Consider the following 14,725-nt stretch of genomic DNA (forward strand, 5'->3'; position numbering starts at 1 on the left):
CACTTAAGTTTTAACTTTTTGCATATGCATTTTGTAGACTAATGACATACAGCCCAAGGATATTCCCATGTTATAAGTTCCAAGCTGCGATTAGTATTTAATGTGACTAGTGATGCATATCCGACAGATGTGTTCTTAAAAACAAAGAAAACCTATTCTCTTATATCTTTGAAAATAGCTTTTTCTCCATTCGTGCACAGAATTTACATAAACCTTTTCACTTTAAAGTGTTCTGGTGCCCAACCCTGCAGCAGACAAACTTGATCTCTAGCTGATTTAATAGAGAGGTCTCTCTACTGTATGTCACTCTGCATTTTTATATACTAAAAGAGAGCATATATAATGAAGACAGTAACAAAAGAGAGGAACAGAACCATAAAACAGATAAGACTTGCAATTAGAGTGATGTGGCAGGATCTGTAGTCTTGTTTAACTCACAGGGTTATCAGTGTATGTATTCAGATGCAAACCTTGACCCAGCTCCAGTAGGCGCTGCAATCCTGACAGATAACACACATACAAAAAAGATTGCTTGACACATTAAAGCAGTGGTTTTCAACTTTACGGGTGAACATTCTCTTTAATAATGTGAGCTGTCACTGAGTCTGGTGTTAAAGCAAGCCCCAGATGATCAGCACTTCATTTGCAACGTTACAGGGCAGTACTTGAGACTGACAGAGGCAATACTTAGACCATCTTCCCCCTTAAAGTTTAGCAACTGATATGCTGATTGTAATAGATAGATAGATAAATTAAAAATATGCATGCCCTTCTAGACTTAAAATTTTCGATTCTTTCCACTCTTTTCTCACTACTTATGATTGTGAGGGCCTTAATACTTTATTGTACAGATGGAGGAGGTTTGCATTATCCCAGCTTTCCTGGGATGTGCACACATTAATCTATCTGGATGTCTGGGCCTTAGAGTGGGGAGAGAGTGACTGGAAAGAGGCAAAGATAAATCAAGACTTTGCAGAGGAAAGTTGATGCATCCCAAAGCAACACTGCAGAAAAAAACATCATGAAAAGAAGAAAAGCTTACCTCAGGCTGTTTCTTTTTTCCCAGATGTAGAAAGTATGGCTGAAATCACTTTTCCTATTACAAAACCTGAAGCTCATCCAGAAATTCCAAGAAACAAGGACATAAATTTTCTTCTACAATTTTGAAAAAAGTTAGCTCTTAAAGGAAAACAAGCTATTGCTCATAGTACCAGTCACAATCAGCAATTCATGCACTTGCATATCTACTTTTATCCCACTATTGATGCTACTCATACAGTTAACTGAAGGTGTTTTTTTTTTGTTTGTTTGTTTGTTTGTTTTTTATTACTAATGTTAGCATATACTCTGCCCTAGATATGTTTTGCTTTCAAATAGTAAGTACCTGAAGTACCTCAGTCTCATTGCCTTTCTGTTTAAATAAAATCATATACCTGGTAAATGACAGTCCCATAGTATGAGACTTTGATAGCAGTCAGAACAAAAGTTTAACCAATAATGTTATCCTTAAAGGTTTTCTTTAGATAGCAGAACTTCATTTATCACACAATGTACACTATGCAATACAGTCAAGTTTTCAGCTGACTTCTATAATTTTGATTATCCTAATAAAACAAATATTAACAAAATTCTAAAGCTCTGAAAATGCATTCAGTGGTAACAAATGCACATATCCAGACTAAGAGATTATTTATCCCATAGTAATTTACTTACACGTATATGTATCTACAAATTCAAGGGCTAAAATCTGGAATACAAAAGTCAACAGATTCCAGGAAATTAGTCATATAATTGTATTTCTATATTACCTCAGGCACAGAAATGAGTTGCAAAGCTGCAGGTGAATTCCACTTATTACCTGAGTAAAGGTGTTATGAAATCCTTAGGATTTCATAGGCATTTTCATACACTGCAAAATAAATGAGTTTTGAAAAAGAGATTTCATCAGCACTTAAACAGTCTTCTGCACAAAAATTAAGTTTATTCCAAGTCTGTAAAGCTTTATGCAACATTTGTGTAAATGCACTATTAGAAATATTATTTTTATAGAGAGCACAGCAGAAAATATACCATGTGGGAGTTTCAGCAGCAGACACCAAAGAAGGAACAATGCTACTGAGGGGAAAAGCCACCTCCTGTTCTGTATTTCATAATGTGAAGAAACTGTGGAGAGTTTGCTGCTTAATGGCCTTAAGTTGCAGGCAAAGTCAGCAGTCATCATTCCATGAGCTCATTTGTTTGGGTCAAGCAGAGAAAATCGTCAAACACAGTCATAAACAAGGCTATAGAGACAAGGCAAATGATGCAGTTACACCAGCTTCCTGACTGTTTTACACTCAAATTGACATTGTTCCTGGAGGGTGAGGAAGTGGGAGGAAAAGGGTACTCTGAGGACTTAACTTACTTATTTTGAACTTTCTGTGGCTCCTTTTCAAGGCAACAATAAATCTGGCATAACTGGAAAAAAAAAAAAAAAAAAAAAAAGGAAAGGAAAGGAAAACAATTTATCCAGCTATAATATTATACATATATATTAGTGTATATATATGTATTAATTAACATGTAGAAGTCACTGTCTTGAGATAACTGCAAGGTTAAGAGGTTAACGAGAGGTAAGGTGGTTTCATAGTTTAAATATGCATAGCTAGGTTAGGTAGGATATAGATGCATGAGATTCTGCACCCACCAGCTTATCATCAACATTCCATTTTAGTTTAATAAACTAATACAGAGGGTGCTTCATTTTTGTATGGGTTTCTATCATCACTGTGCAAGAGCACAGTTCAAAATAGGGAGGCTGAGAAGACAGTTGTGCTATAACATCCCCTTCCTTGCTATCCAGCACCAGAGTGAATTGTTATTATTGGAATTAGAGTAAAAAGAAAGTGTGGTCCACAGTTGTATAACAAGGAAAATTAACTTTTTGTTTGCAGGGGTTTTTGGTACAGTTTTGCTCTAACTTTTCTCCAGAAAGCAATATACCTGTTACCACAAAAATGAAGAAAAACTGCAGAGAGATATCATAGGCACTCAGCCTGACTGAGTATGCTACAGGTATTAATGTTATAATACTGTGATCAACACTGTATCCACATGGATCTTGGTACACATATGAAACTTCTGTGTTGTTAAAAAGCATCAGTAATACACTAAGAGTTCAAGGTAATAACAAGAAAGATCATCTCTTCTGCCCTTTTCCCAACATTTATCTCTGTTTCTTTTCTAAAGAGAGGAAACCGGGGAATTTAGGATGCTCAAATTAGACTCCAAAAAAACTTGCAGTTGTATGGTACCCAGCATCAAATGAAAACTCCAGTAAAGCACCAAGGCTCTCTACACTCCAAGAACATAAAAAAAAAAAAAAAAAAAAAAAAAAAAAAGTTGCTTAGATCTTGTCACTTGATAGCACTGGCTATGGATGCTATGATGATGCAGATTAAAACCTGTTTCCTCTCAGGACCCAAACACATACACGGTTTGGTGAAGGTAACTAACTTCTGTATTAAACCAGTCACTAAGTATAAAACACAACAATCAAACTGCACAAACAACTACCATTTCAGCATCAGCTTATTACCGAAGCTTCTGTGCTTTGTCCCTGGATGGCAGTGTAAACCTCATCCTCTACATCTCAGCTTTGACAAGATGGACAGAGGATACCCGACTCCAACAGCCTACTACCTTGAGCATGGAAAAATGCCTTTTCTCTTCCTACTTCCCCATATTGCCTGTTCTGACACTTGTTATTCCAGAGTTGCCACATCTTAAAAAAAAAAAAAAAAGGGGGGGGGGGGGATGGGCAGGGAGAGGGAGAGAGGAGTATGGAAAATCACAGAAGTCAACACTCAGACAAACCAAGAAACAAATGGAATTATAAATTTGTTACCTGAAGTTGATAGATGCATGAACTATACAGACGTGCTTAGGAAGAAACAAATTCTGAACGCATCTATAATGATCAGTCCTGTAGAGACTATAATTGGTGAGCTACTGCATTTAACTGATAAAAGTAGGAGTCATCATTTTCAGTATCTCCTACTTTTTTTTTTTTAATTCATTTTTTTTTACTTATTGAAAACAACAAAATGCCTTTATGAATAATGTACAACAGAGCATATAGTCATTATGGAAATAAAATTTCTTCCAAACAGGATAGCCCTTTTTTTTTTTTTATTGCAGAGTCACACGGTTTAAGGTCAGAAGACATCATTATGCTTTTCTGTGAATTCATATAAAATGCAGGCCACAGTGCTCCTAACTCTGATATTGGCAGACAATGAATTGCTTGTGGTCAAACTGAGGCAAAACTCCTAACTTCTAACTTCTATCCAGTCTTATGAAAAACATTTCCAGGAACAGAGAATACACTTGTCACAATATTTCAAATTTCTTAACCTTAGCTTCTTTTATGCTTATTTTCACCATACCTTGTTCTCTATCCAATCTATAAATGCTAGATCCCTTTATCTTCTTATTATTATTTTTGCTTTTACCTGTTTCATATATCACATGTCAGTGGAAACTTCCTACACAGCTTTCTCAGTGCTTTCCATTCTTCTTGTTTTCTTGAGATATAAATATTAATTATAAAAAAGTCTTGCAACAGACTGGCACTGAAATACTCAAACATTAAATTTTAGATTTAGAGAGGAGAAAAAAAAAGAGCAAATAAGTTGTATTTTAAACCTAATCCATTTTCTTGGGTTCTAAGCGAAACAACTTTCATCATGTTTTCAAAGCAAATATTAGTCACAAATAAAAACATCTGAGAGAAGTTTAAATTAAATATATGTTTAAATAAAGGTGTCATAAAAGGGTGGCCAACTGATTCAAAAATCGAAGCCGAAATTCCTTTAAGTGGTATATTCTTTATTGCAGCGCTGGATGCACGGGGGATCTCTCCACCTATCGTGCATACCTAAAGCGGAAAGCAGTCTTGAATTTATACAATCAATCTATCAATATTCTACAAGCACCTATACATATGCATTACCTATCCCCGCCTTCCCTCGCTTCTCATGCTAATTAGCCTTTTGGCACCTTGCGCCTGCGTAGAGCCTTCCAAGAATTGTGGGCAGGGGTCTTTGGGACGTGGGCAGGGGTCTTTGGGAGGAAGACCCCGAGTCTTCCTCACAGTGTACTTTTCACCTTTGGTCAGGAATCTGCTGAATTGGCAGGTTTCTTAATTGCAAGAGCTGGTTGTTGCTAATTCTTCCGTTTGTTGTATCTTTATAATGAATTCCAATGTCCAGTTTTGAGATTTATAGTCCTTACGTTTGTTTCTCTGTCCATCTGCCGCTTCCTTATCATGAGTTCCAGTGTCTTGTTTCGAGATATACAGTCCATGTCTGGGGATTGTCCTTGCCTCCCCAATGCCTCCCCAATACCTCCTTAATCAATCCCCCCTTTTCTTTTCCCATGCAAATTCTTTTGCATCAGATACTTTCATTATTTACAGTAACACAACAAAGCAGGCATCTAAACAACATGCACACAAATATTCCTAATACTACTAATGCGATTAGAGCAATGAACACTTGTTTCAACCATTGAAAATTGGGCAACCAGGAGGTTAACTTATTCCATATTTCACTAAAACTCCACGAAAGATCATCTTTACTGATACCATGTAGGACCCTTGTCTGCTTCCATATTTCTTCCAGGTCGGTAGAGATCCTTCCACTCTGATCTACATACATACAACAACTTGTGTTTATTACTGTACAGACTCCCCCTTGAGTGGCCAGTAACAAGTCTAGGGTCATCCGCTTTTGTAATACTACCTGTGATAAACTAGATATCTCTTCTTGTTGAGCCTTTATAGCATCCAGAATTTTGTTTTCTAACTTCTCTATAATTGCAGAAATATTAACTATTGCCTTTTCCAATTCACTCACTCCTAACCATGTGATAAACCATCACACAAAACTATGAAAAGGGGTGTGTCTCTCTACCATTGTATTGTTAATTTTTCATCTGATTCTCCGGATATGATTTCTCAAGTAACCTCGAGGCACTACATCATGTACTGTCATATTGGGGACTACCGCTCCAAGAGTGCAAGTTCCCTTCCAATTCTCAGGCAAGACCTTACAGGCTGTATCATTGCATAGCCAATACCACCCTTTTCCTTCTGGAACCATCCAGCTGGTTGAATTTGCCCAGCCGCTAGTCGTACTAATATCAATTGTTCGATTACAAGATGTCTGATTTCCCACATAAGTAGTATCCGTATTTATACAATCCTATTTCCCCATACCCCTAGGTGGGTTACACCTTTGTACACATACATAGTAAGATTCCAACAGCACAAAGCTATTCACTTCTAGTTCCAAAACTTCTTAATATTTTCGACCCCAAGATGTGTTTTCCCACAAATTAGTCCAAGATAAGTTTGCAGGCAAGGGAATCCCGATTAACGATACACCCTTATTCCCATGCTGTGGCAGATGGGTGCATACCCAACAGTTCGTCTTATTAGTTACTTGAGAAATTGTTTGTATTAAGGTCAGGTGTAAGTTCTCATCCCAAGTTGCCCACCCCAAATCCGAGAACCGCACCCCTGCAATCATTAGGATCTGGAAAACCGTAATTTTGTTGGTCCAATTGGAGTGGTGGTCTATATCCTCGCCGGGACCTTCTTCACCCTTGAATTGTGGATCCAAGCTGCTTGCTTCTTAATCTTAATGGCGGTGTGTGTTGTCAGTAATACTTGGTATGGTTCTGTCCACTTTCCTTCCATTTTTCCTGTAGGGGTTGTCCTGAAAAAGTCTTTATATATATATAATCCCCGAGCTTAAAGGGGTGGATTGGTTGATCCAACCCTCTAGCCCTGGTCCCTAAAACAAATTTATGTACTTTATTTAATTGTTTCTGAAGTTCAGTTATATAAGCATATAAATATTCTGATCCTAACTGCATTAGGTCCTCTCCACTAAATAGAAATTGCTATGGCCTTCCATATAAGATTTTGAAGGGACTCAAATTCCCTTTTATTCTAGGTTTAACTCTAATTCCAAGTAATGCTAAAGGGAGGGATTGAGGCCATGACAAATTAGCTTCTTATCCAATTTTAGCTATTTATTGTTTAATTAAATGGTTCATTTTTTCTACCTGTCCACTTGCCTGTGGTCTATAAGGAGTATGCAGTTGCCAATCTATCTTTAGAATCTTACTTATCTGTTCTACCACTTGTGCACAAAAATGTGAAACTCTATCAGAAGACATTGCTACTAGAATCCCAAAGCATGGTATTATTTCATTTAACAAGACTTTAACCACTTCTCTTGCTTTGTTTGTTCGACAGGGAAAGGCTTCAGGCCTTCCTGAAAACGTGTCAGTCAGAACCAGTAATAATGATATCCCCCTTTTCTAGGGAGTTCTGAAAAATCAATTTGCCACTGTTGCCCCGAATAATTTCCTTTACCGATTATTCCAAATTTTATTCTATTCTTGGTATTGGGGTTATTGTGTAAGCAAATGCTACATTGTTGAGTTACTTGTTTTATCATATCGTCCCACTAATGTCTGACTCAGGCTCTTATGCAGTGTGCCAGCTCCCCAATGCGTTTTATTGTGTTCTGTAAGAACTATGGGCCATGTCAAACTAGAGGGTATTACTATGTGGTTATCTTTTAAATATACTCATCCATCTGGTTTCATTTTACCTTTCAAATCTTCAATTAATTTTAAGTCTTCTTTTGTATAATTTGGATATAGTTTGGATTTTACCGTCTGGTATCTAAGACAATGCCTTCACCTCAGTTATTTCAGCTGCCTGCTTAGCCTCTGCCAATCGATTTCCAATTTCAAAATCGGTGTTCCCCTTTTGGTGTCCCTGACAATGCATGATAGCTACCTTTTCTGGTTGTTTTACAGTCTCTAACAATTTTAAAATTTCTTCAGCATACTTTGTGTTTTCACTGAGCGGTCAGCAATCCATGTTCTTTCCAAATTGCTCCATGAGCATGTACCACGCCGAATGTATATTTAGAATCTGTCCAAATATTTACCCTTTTTCCCGCTGCCAGTTCCAATGCTCTCGTGAGAGCAACTATCTCCGCCTTTTGAGCTGATGTTCCAGGGGGTAAAGGCTTAGACTCGATTACCTGCTGAGTAGTTGTTATAGCATATCCAGCTTTATGTTGTCTTTGCATAACAAAACTGCTCCCATCCGTGAACCAAGTTTCTTCCGCATCTTCCATGGGCTCCTCCTTAAGGTCTGGTCGGCTGGAATACACAGTCTATATAGTTTCTAAACAATCGTGAATCACAGGTTGTGCTGGAGCATCACTAAGAAAAGAGGCTAGATTCACAATATTAGTTATCACAATTTCCACGTTGTCCTGTTCTACCAATATTGCTTGATATTTCAAAATCATCAATTCTTGTTTAAGTTGTTTAAAGACTTTTTGTGCTTCTCCAGTCCAGACTAACTTTGACTGGTTAATCTTTATCAATTCACATAGAGGCTTTACCAATAGTCCATAATTATAAATCCAAAGGCGACACCAACCTGTCATTCCTAAAAAGGTTTGTAGCTCCTTTACCATTTGAGGTTCTGGAGTCTGGCAAATGACTTCCTTATGTTCAGTTCCTAGTTCTCGTTGTCCTTCCGAAATTTCAAATCCCAGATAGGTCACACTTTGTTGAGCCAGCTGGACTTTCTGTCAAGAGACTTGATATCCATTTAAACCCAGAAAATTAAGACGACTTATAGTCCATTGAATACAACTCCCTTTAGTCTCAGTAGATATTAAGAAATCATGTACATATTGTAACAAAGCACCTTCAGTGTCCGGAGGCATCCATGTTTCGAGTTTCCTTGCTAATTGGTTTCCAAAAATAGTGGGGCTATTCTTGAATCCTTGAGGTAGTAATGTCTACGTAAGCTGCGTCTTTCTGCCTGAATCGGGATTTTCCCATTCAAAGGCGAATAGGTTTTGGCTTTCTGTGGCTAAGCCTAGGCAGAAGAAGGCGTCTTTTAAATCCAGTACGGTAAACCAGACTTGACTATTCTTTAATTTAGTCAGCAAAGTATAAGGGTTTGCCACTACTGGATGTATATCCTCAGTGATTTTATTTATGGCCCTCAAATCCTGAACTAGCCTATAGCTTTTTCATCTGCCTTTTTAATTGGCAATATGGGTGTATTGTATTCTGATTCGCATTCAATCAATAATCCATACTGTAAAAATTTATTAATTATCTCTTTAATTCCTTTCCTATCTTCTATCCTCAAAGGATATTACTTAACCTTAATGGGTTTCTCTCCTGGCTTTAATTTAATAATTATTAAGGTCACAGTTTTACCTCTTTCAGGGGTTTCAGTAGCCCAAACTCCTGGACATACTTGATCTGTGATCTCTAAAGGTATTTCACTTTTAGGGTCAGTTTGTATTAGTGCCAAGCTTAACACATTTGTTAGTTGTTCTTCTCCTATACTTAATTCCATTTTCCCTTTTTCAAAGACAATTTCTGCTCCTACTTGCTCTAATAAATCTCTACCTAAGAGTGCCCATGAGGAGTTAGGCATATATAAAAATCTGTGTATGCCCCATTGTTTCCCTAACTTGTACTTCAAAGGTTCACAAAAATAAGCCTTTTCGGTTACACCTTGTCCTGGTTTCAGTTAGAACAGAGTTAATTTTCTTCCTAGTAGCTGGTAGAATGCTATGTTTTGGCTTAGGATGAGAAGAGTGCTGATAACACCCTGATGTTTTAATTGTTGCAGAGCAGTGCTTATACCAAGCCAAGGACATCTCAGCTTCTTGCTCTGTCCTGCCAACAGGCAGGCTGGGGGTGCAGTAAGAGCTGGGAGGGGACAGACCCAGGACAGGTGACCCAAACTAGCCAAAGGGGTATTCCATACCATCTGATGTCAGGCTAATACCATCTGATGTCAGGCTAAACAATACATAGGGGTGGCTAGCCAGGGGGAGGGGGCCGGACTGCTCAGGGTTAGGCTGGGCATCGGTCAGCGGGTGGTGAGCAATTGCATTGTGCATCACTTGTTTGTACACATTATTAGTAGTGGTACTATTATCATCATTGTATTATTATTATTATTATTATTATTATTATTATTATTATTATTATTATTTTGTCTTATTAAACTGTCTTTATCTCAACTCACGGGCTTCACTTTCCATTTCTCTCCCCCGTCCCAGAGAGGGAGGGGGAGGGTGAGCGAACAGCTGCGTGGTGTTTAGCTGCCGGCCGGGTTAAACCACGACACACCTTTTACCCTAACATAATAATTCTGTGAAGGCATTAATGCCTGATTTAGAACTGAATACGTTGCCCCATATCAATAAGAAATTTCACTTCCATTCCTCCCCTAGCTTCATTATAACCAGTGGAGGATCCGCTAGGGTAGATTCCCCAGGTCCCCATTATTCCTGTTGAAATCAGGGGTCAATTACCCTAGGAAAAGGCTAGTCAATTTGTCCTCCGAAGCCAGGTCCAAACCGTTTTGTTTTATTTATTTATTTATTTATTTTCATTACATTTCAGAGTTGGTCTAAAAATTCCATAGGGGTTTCTTTTAGACCTTGTTGGAAGCATATTCTCAATTCCCAATTCATCCAGGTTTTAGTATTTACTTAACCGTTCATAATTTTCGGGACGATTAGGGTCTTAGTGGGGGTCGGTCAGGGGAATGCAATTGTCCACAGTTCCCTGAGCGGTCCCATCGGCAATCTGAGCCCGCACATGAACTCAGGTTGTTTTAAGAGTTAACTGGTTTTCTGTTTCTGTGACAACTCTCTCGGACCCATCATGGTCCCTTTGCCCCAAAGGGCTAACACCCATGATTTTAAGATCTCTGCCTCGGGCAGAGGCAGAACTATTATCATTCCTACATCCTCTTTCCCTGCTCATTCAACTTCAAACACCTTTAACACTTTCAACAACCCTTTTAACACTTCCTTTATCTTTCTCCAGCCTGTACTTCTCTAATGCCATCATCAAAGGCTCAGTCAGAGGCCAACTTAATTCTGTACCTTTTCCCACCAAGATGCTGAAACATCAGTATACAACATTTCATCCTGTTCTGCTTCTCCAAAAACAACACTAACTGTAGCAAAATATTATAGTTTAAAGTTCCATTTAGGGGCCACTTTTCTCCACATTCCAGCTTATAAAGTGGCCACCACTGATTACGATATTTTATCAATGTTTTCCTGTTCACACTTCCACCGGCAGATCCTCCAATATCCTTCCAGTGACTTAAAACACATCCTAACACACTTTTCTTTAAAATTTCACTGCTTGTTTGCCCCCCCATTTTCCAGTTTACACTTTCAGAATACACATGTTACTTGCAAAAGCGTATCACAAAACGTATCACTCACAAAAATACGGGCACGCATTATCTTTCAGTAGCGATGTCACAAAACTACTATTACCAGCAATATTGCCAAAATCACAATAACAATAGTCAGAGTCAAATTCCACATGCGGTAAGTCAGAAAACCGAACTGTGTAACACCGTAACGATATCTCTCTTATAACAATGCCACGAACCTACTATTACCACCAGAAAAATAGCCAAAATCGCAGTAACAATAACCAAAGTTAAATACCATACTCCATGAGTCAGAAAACCGAAATAGACAACACAATTCCAGATGGACCTTAAAGCGAGCTCTTTCCTTAAGGTCCCCAAATATACTTATGGTGCTTACCACAAAGTATATACCAAACACTGCCTCGCAGAAGATCACCTTCTGACTTACAGACAGTTCCAGATACAGATGGACCCCAAGGTCCCCAGATATACTTGTGGTACTAACCACAAAGTATATACCAAATACTGTCCTGCAGAAGTCACCTTCCGACTTACTGGACAGTCCCAGATGACCGGTCTACCAGAAAACCAAACCAGAATAAAGAATATACTCACTTACAATGATGGGGTCCTTGTCTGCCTCCACAGTGATCCGGTGAGTCGAGGAGTCCCTCCGGGAAATCCCGGGGGTACCCTAGGGAGTCCTGTTCCCAGCGGGTCCTGCGGTCCGGCAGAGAGGTTGTCCCATCTGGGGTGCCAGATTGATTCAAAGATCGAAGCCGAAATTCCTTTAAGTGGTATATTCTTTATTGCAGCGCTGGATGCACGGGGGATCTCTCCACCTATCGTGCATACCTAAAGCGGAAAGCAGTCTTGAATTTATACAATCAATCTATCAATATTCTACAAGCACCTATACATATGCATTACCTATCCCCGCCTTCCCTCGCTTCTCATGCTAATTAGCCTTTTGGCACCTTGCGCCTGCGTAGAGCCTTCCAAGAATTGTGGGCAGGGGTCTTTGGGACGTGGGCAGGGGTCTTTGGGAGGAAGACCCCGAGTCTTCCTCACAGTGTACTTTTCACCTTTGGTCAGGAATCTGCTGAATTGGCAGGTTTCTTAATTGCAAGAGCTGGTTGTTGCTAATTCTTCCGTTTGTTGTATCTTTATAATGAATTCCAATGTCCAGTTTTGAGATTTATAGTCCTTACGTTTGTTTCTCTGTCCGTCTGCCGCTTCCTTATCATGAGTTCCAGTGTCTTGTTTCGAGATATACAGTCCATGTCTGGGGATTGTCCTTGCCTCCCCAATGCCTCCCCAATACCTCCTTAATCACAACTATGTCCTCGATAGTGTTGTTTAAAGGAATATGATTGTGCCCTTTAGTCTGTCTCAAATACAGGATCTTTTTCAATAACACTGCTTTTACAGAATCACAGAATGGTTAAGGTTAGAAAGGATCTGTGGAACTCATCTGGTCCAAGTAGGCTGCTCAAGCAGGGACACCTAGAGATGAAGATTCCCAAGGTGGGAGAAAGAAGCCTCTCTGGGCAACCTGTGCCAGTGCTCAGTCACCTGCACAATAAAGAAGTGCTTCCCAGGGTTTAGGTGTAACTTCTTGTGTTCCAGTTTGCTCCCTGTGTTTTTTGCCCTCTCTCCATCTTCCTTGTACCCTCTCTTCAGGTATTTATAGACACTAATAAGATCTTCACTGAGTCTTTTCTTATCGAGGTTGAGTAGACTCCAGGCCAAATGGCCTTAGCCACCACATTGTGAGGAAACTGGTGGGAAAGAGAAATTAAAACCCAAACTTTGTCACTTCTGTCAGGTTAGGGGATAAAAGCCTATCTGCACATCCACAGAGGAACAAAGAGAGACAATGTCAGGTGGGGGAGCACAAATAATCCCTTGCCCTGGCTCCTACCAGATCTGTCACAGGAGCCATCAGCTTATCAAAAGCCTATCTCCACAAACTCAGAAAGGCACAGAGCCACAATAGCAAGCAAGAACATAAATTAAGGATTGAGAGGAAATTAAGGACTGAGAGGGTCGTGCCCAGGCCCCTACCTGAACTGTCCCAGAATAGCCTCAATCCCAGTATCCACATGTGAGACCCATCTCCATGAGTTGACCAGAGCATCTCCATGACCAGAGCATGTCTAAGACTGAAGGAGGGTGATGTGATTTAATCCAGCAGGCAGCTAAACACCACACAGCCAAGAGTGACAATATAGAGGGATAAGAGATAAAAAGGGCTGGTCCAGCCATGCCCTGCACATGCTCAGTACAGTCCGTCCTGTCTTTTCATTCAGCTTTAACTGTTGCCTGGATGTGGGACTCCCTGCTTCGTGTGTGGGTGCTCTTCATACTTTCCATTTTTCCTGGCTCCCACCGACTGTCAGCACAGCACTGCTGCCTTGCTTTAGCCAGTTCAATAGCATGTGGATATGCTATAAATTGGAGCAAAGCTAAACAGTTTGAAATCCCAAACAAAAAGTAATGACTTCATAGAAAAGCAGGTAGATTTACAAAGTGGTGTTTACGTACAACCTAAAGTGCTTATCCCAAAGGGACGGAAACATTTTCTCAGCAGAGGGACAGAAAGGAGCAGTTGAAGTTAGGAGTGAAAAAAGCATAAATGTTAAATTATATCCTTTGCAGTGGGAAAGTAAGTCATGAAGCCAAATAGCTTGATGGCACTCATACTTCACTTGATGGCAATTCTTTTTGATCTCTTTGGCAGCATGTGTACAAAAAATTGACACAAATTCTGTTTTACAGAACAATTTAAGAAATGGTCAAATATGAAAAATAGTGTATAAGGAATATATCTAAAGTGACCATATACACTCCTTGCTGATAGTCAGTGTTTCTTTTCATCACAGAGACCACCACAGTGTTTCAAACAAAAAGTAATCATGCATGTTTGTGGTTCCTTTTAGATCTGTGGTTATCAGAAGATCATATTCTTCATGATCACTCTCTACCAGTCTAAACCACCTACTTAGGTACCGGAGTGAAATACTAATGTTATATATTAGCATAGTTTATACACTTAACCTGAAATGGAACAGTATGTTTTGCTTTGGGGTTTTATTTATTTTTTGTTGCTGATGATATTGTTTTTCAGTTTGTTTTTAATAATATCAAGTGGACATAAGTACCAAAAACAAGAATCCTTAAATTAATATATATATTATATTATATATACGTTGATTTTTAAGGATATAATTTTAGTATTATCTCTAATACTTTAAAATAAAAGTTAAATGTTCTAATAACATTCTACAGCCTTACAAATCTAAAGAATACAACCTATGTGTGAATCTATGAAAACATTGAAACTTCAATGGTACTATATTTATTATATTCAAAACCAAAATTCATTTTGCTTTGAATATTTTTTTCAGTGCTCCTTAGGAGAATAGCTTAAAT

General features: G+C 38.8%; 1 long non-coding RNA gene across 1 annotated transcript; it reads right to left on the reverse strand.

Annotated features, from left to right (window-relative positions):
* Positions 1-4,848: 4,848 nt before the first annotated feature.
* LOC311432730 lies at positions 4,849-6,772 on the reverse strand. The gene is made up of 2 exons (XR_014690274.1): positions 5,784-6,772; positions 4,849-5,689 (listed from the first exon to the last, which is right to left on the reverse strand). It is a non-coding gene; the product is annotated as an uncharacterized lncRNA (long non-coding RNA).
* Positions 6,773-14,725: the final 7,953 nt, after the last annotated feature.

This window comes from Aythya ferina (assembly GCF_964211825.1).
Source record: "Aythya ferina genome assembly, chromosome: 2".
Classification (NCBI taxonomy): Eukaryota; Metazoa; Chordata; class Aves; order Anseriformes; family Anatidae; genus Aythya; species Aythya ferina.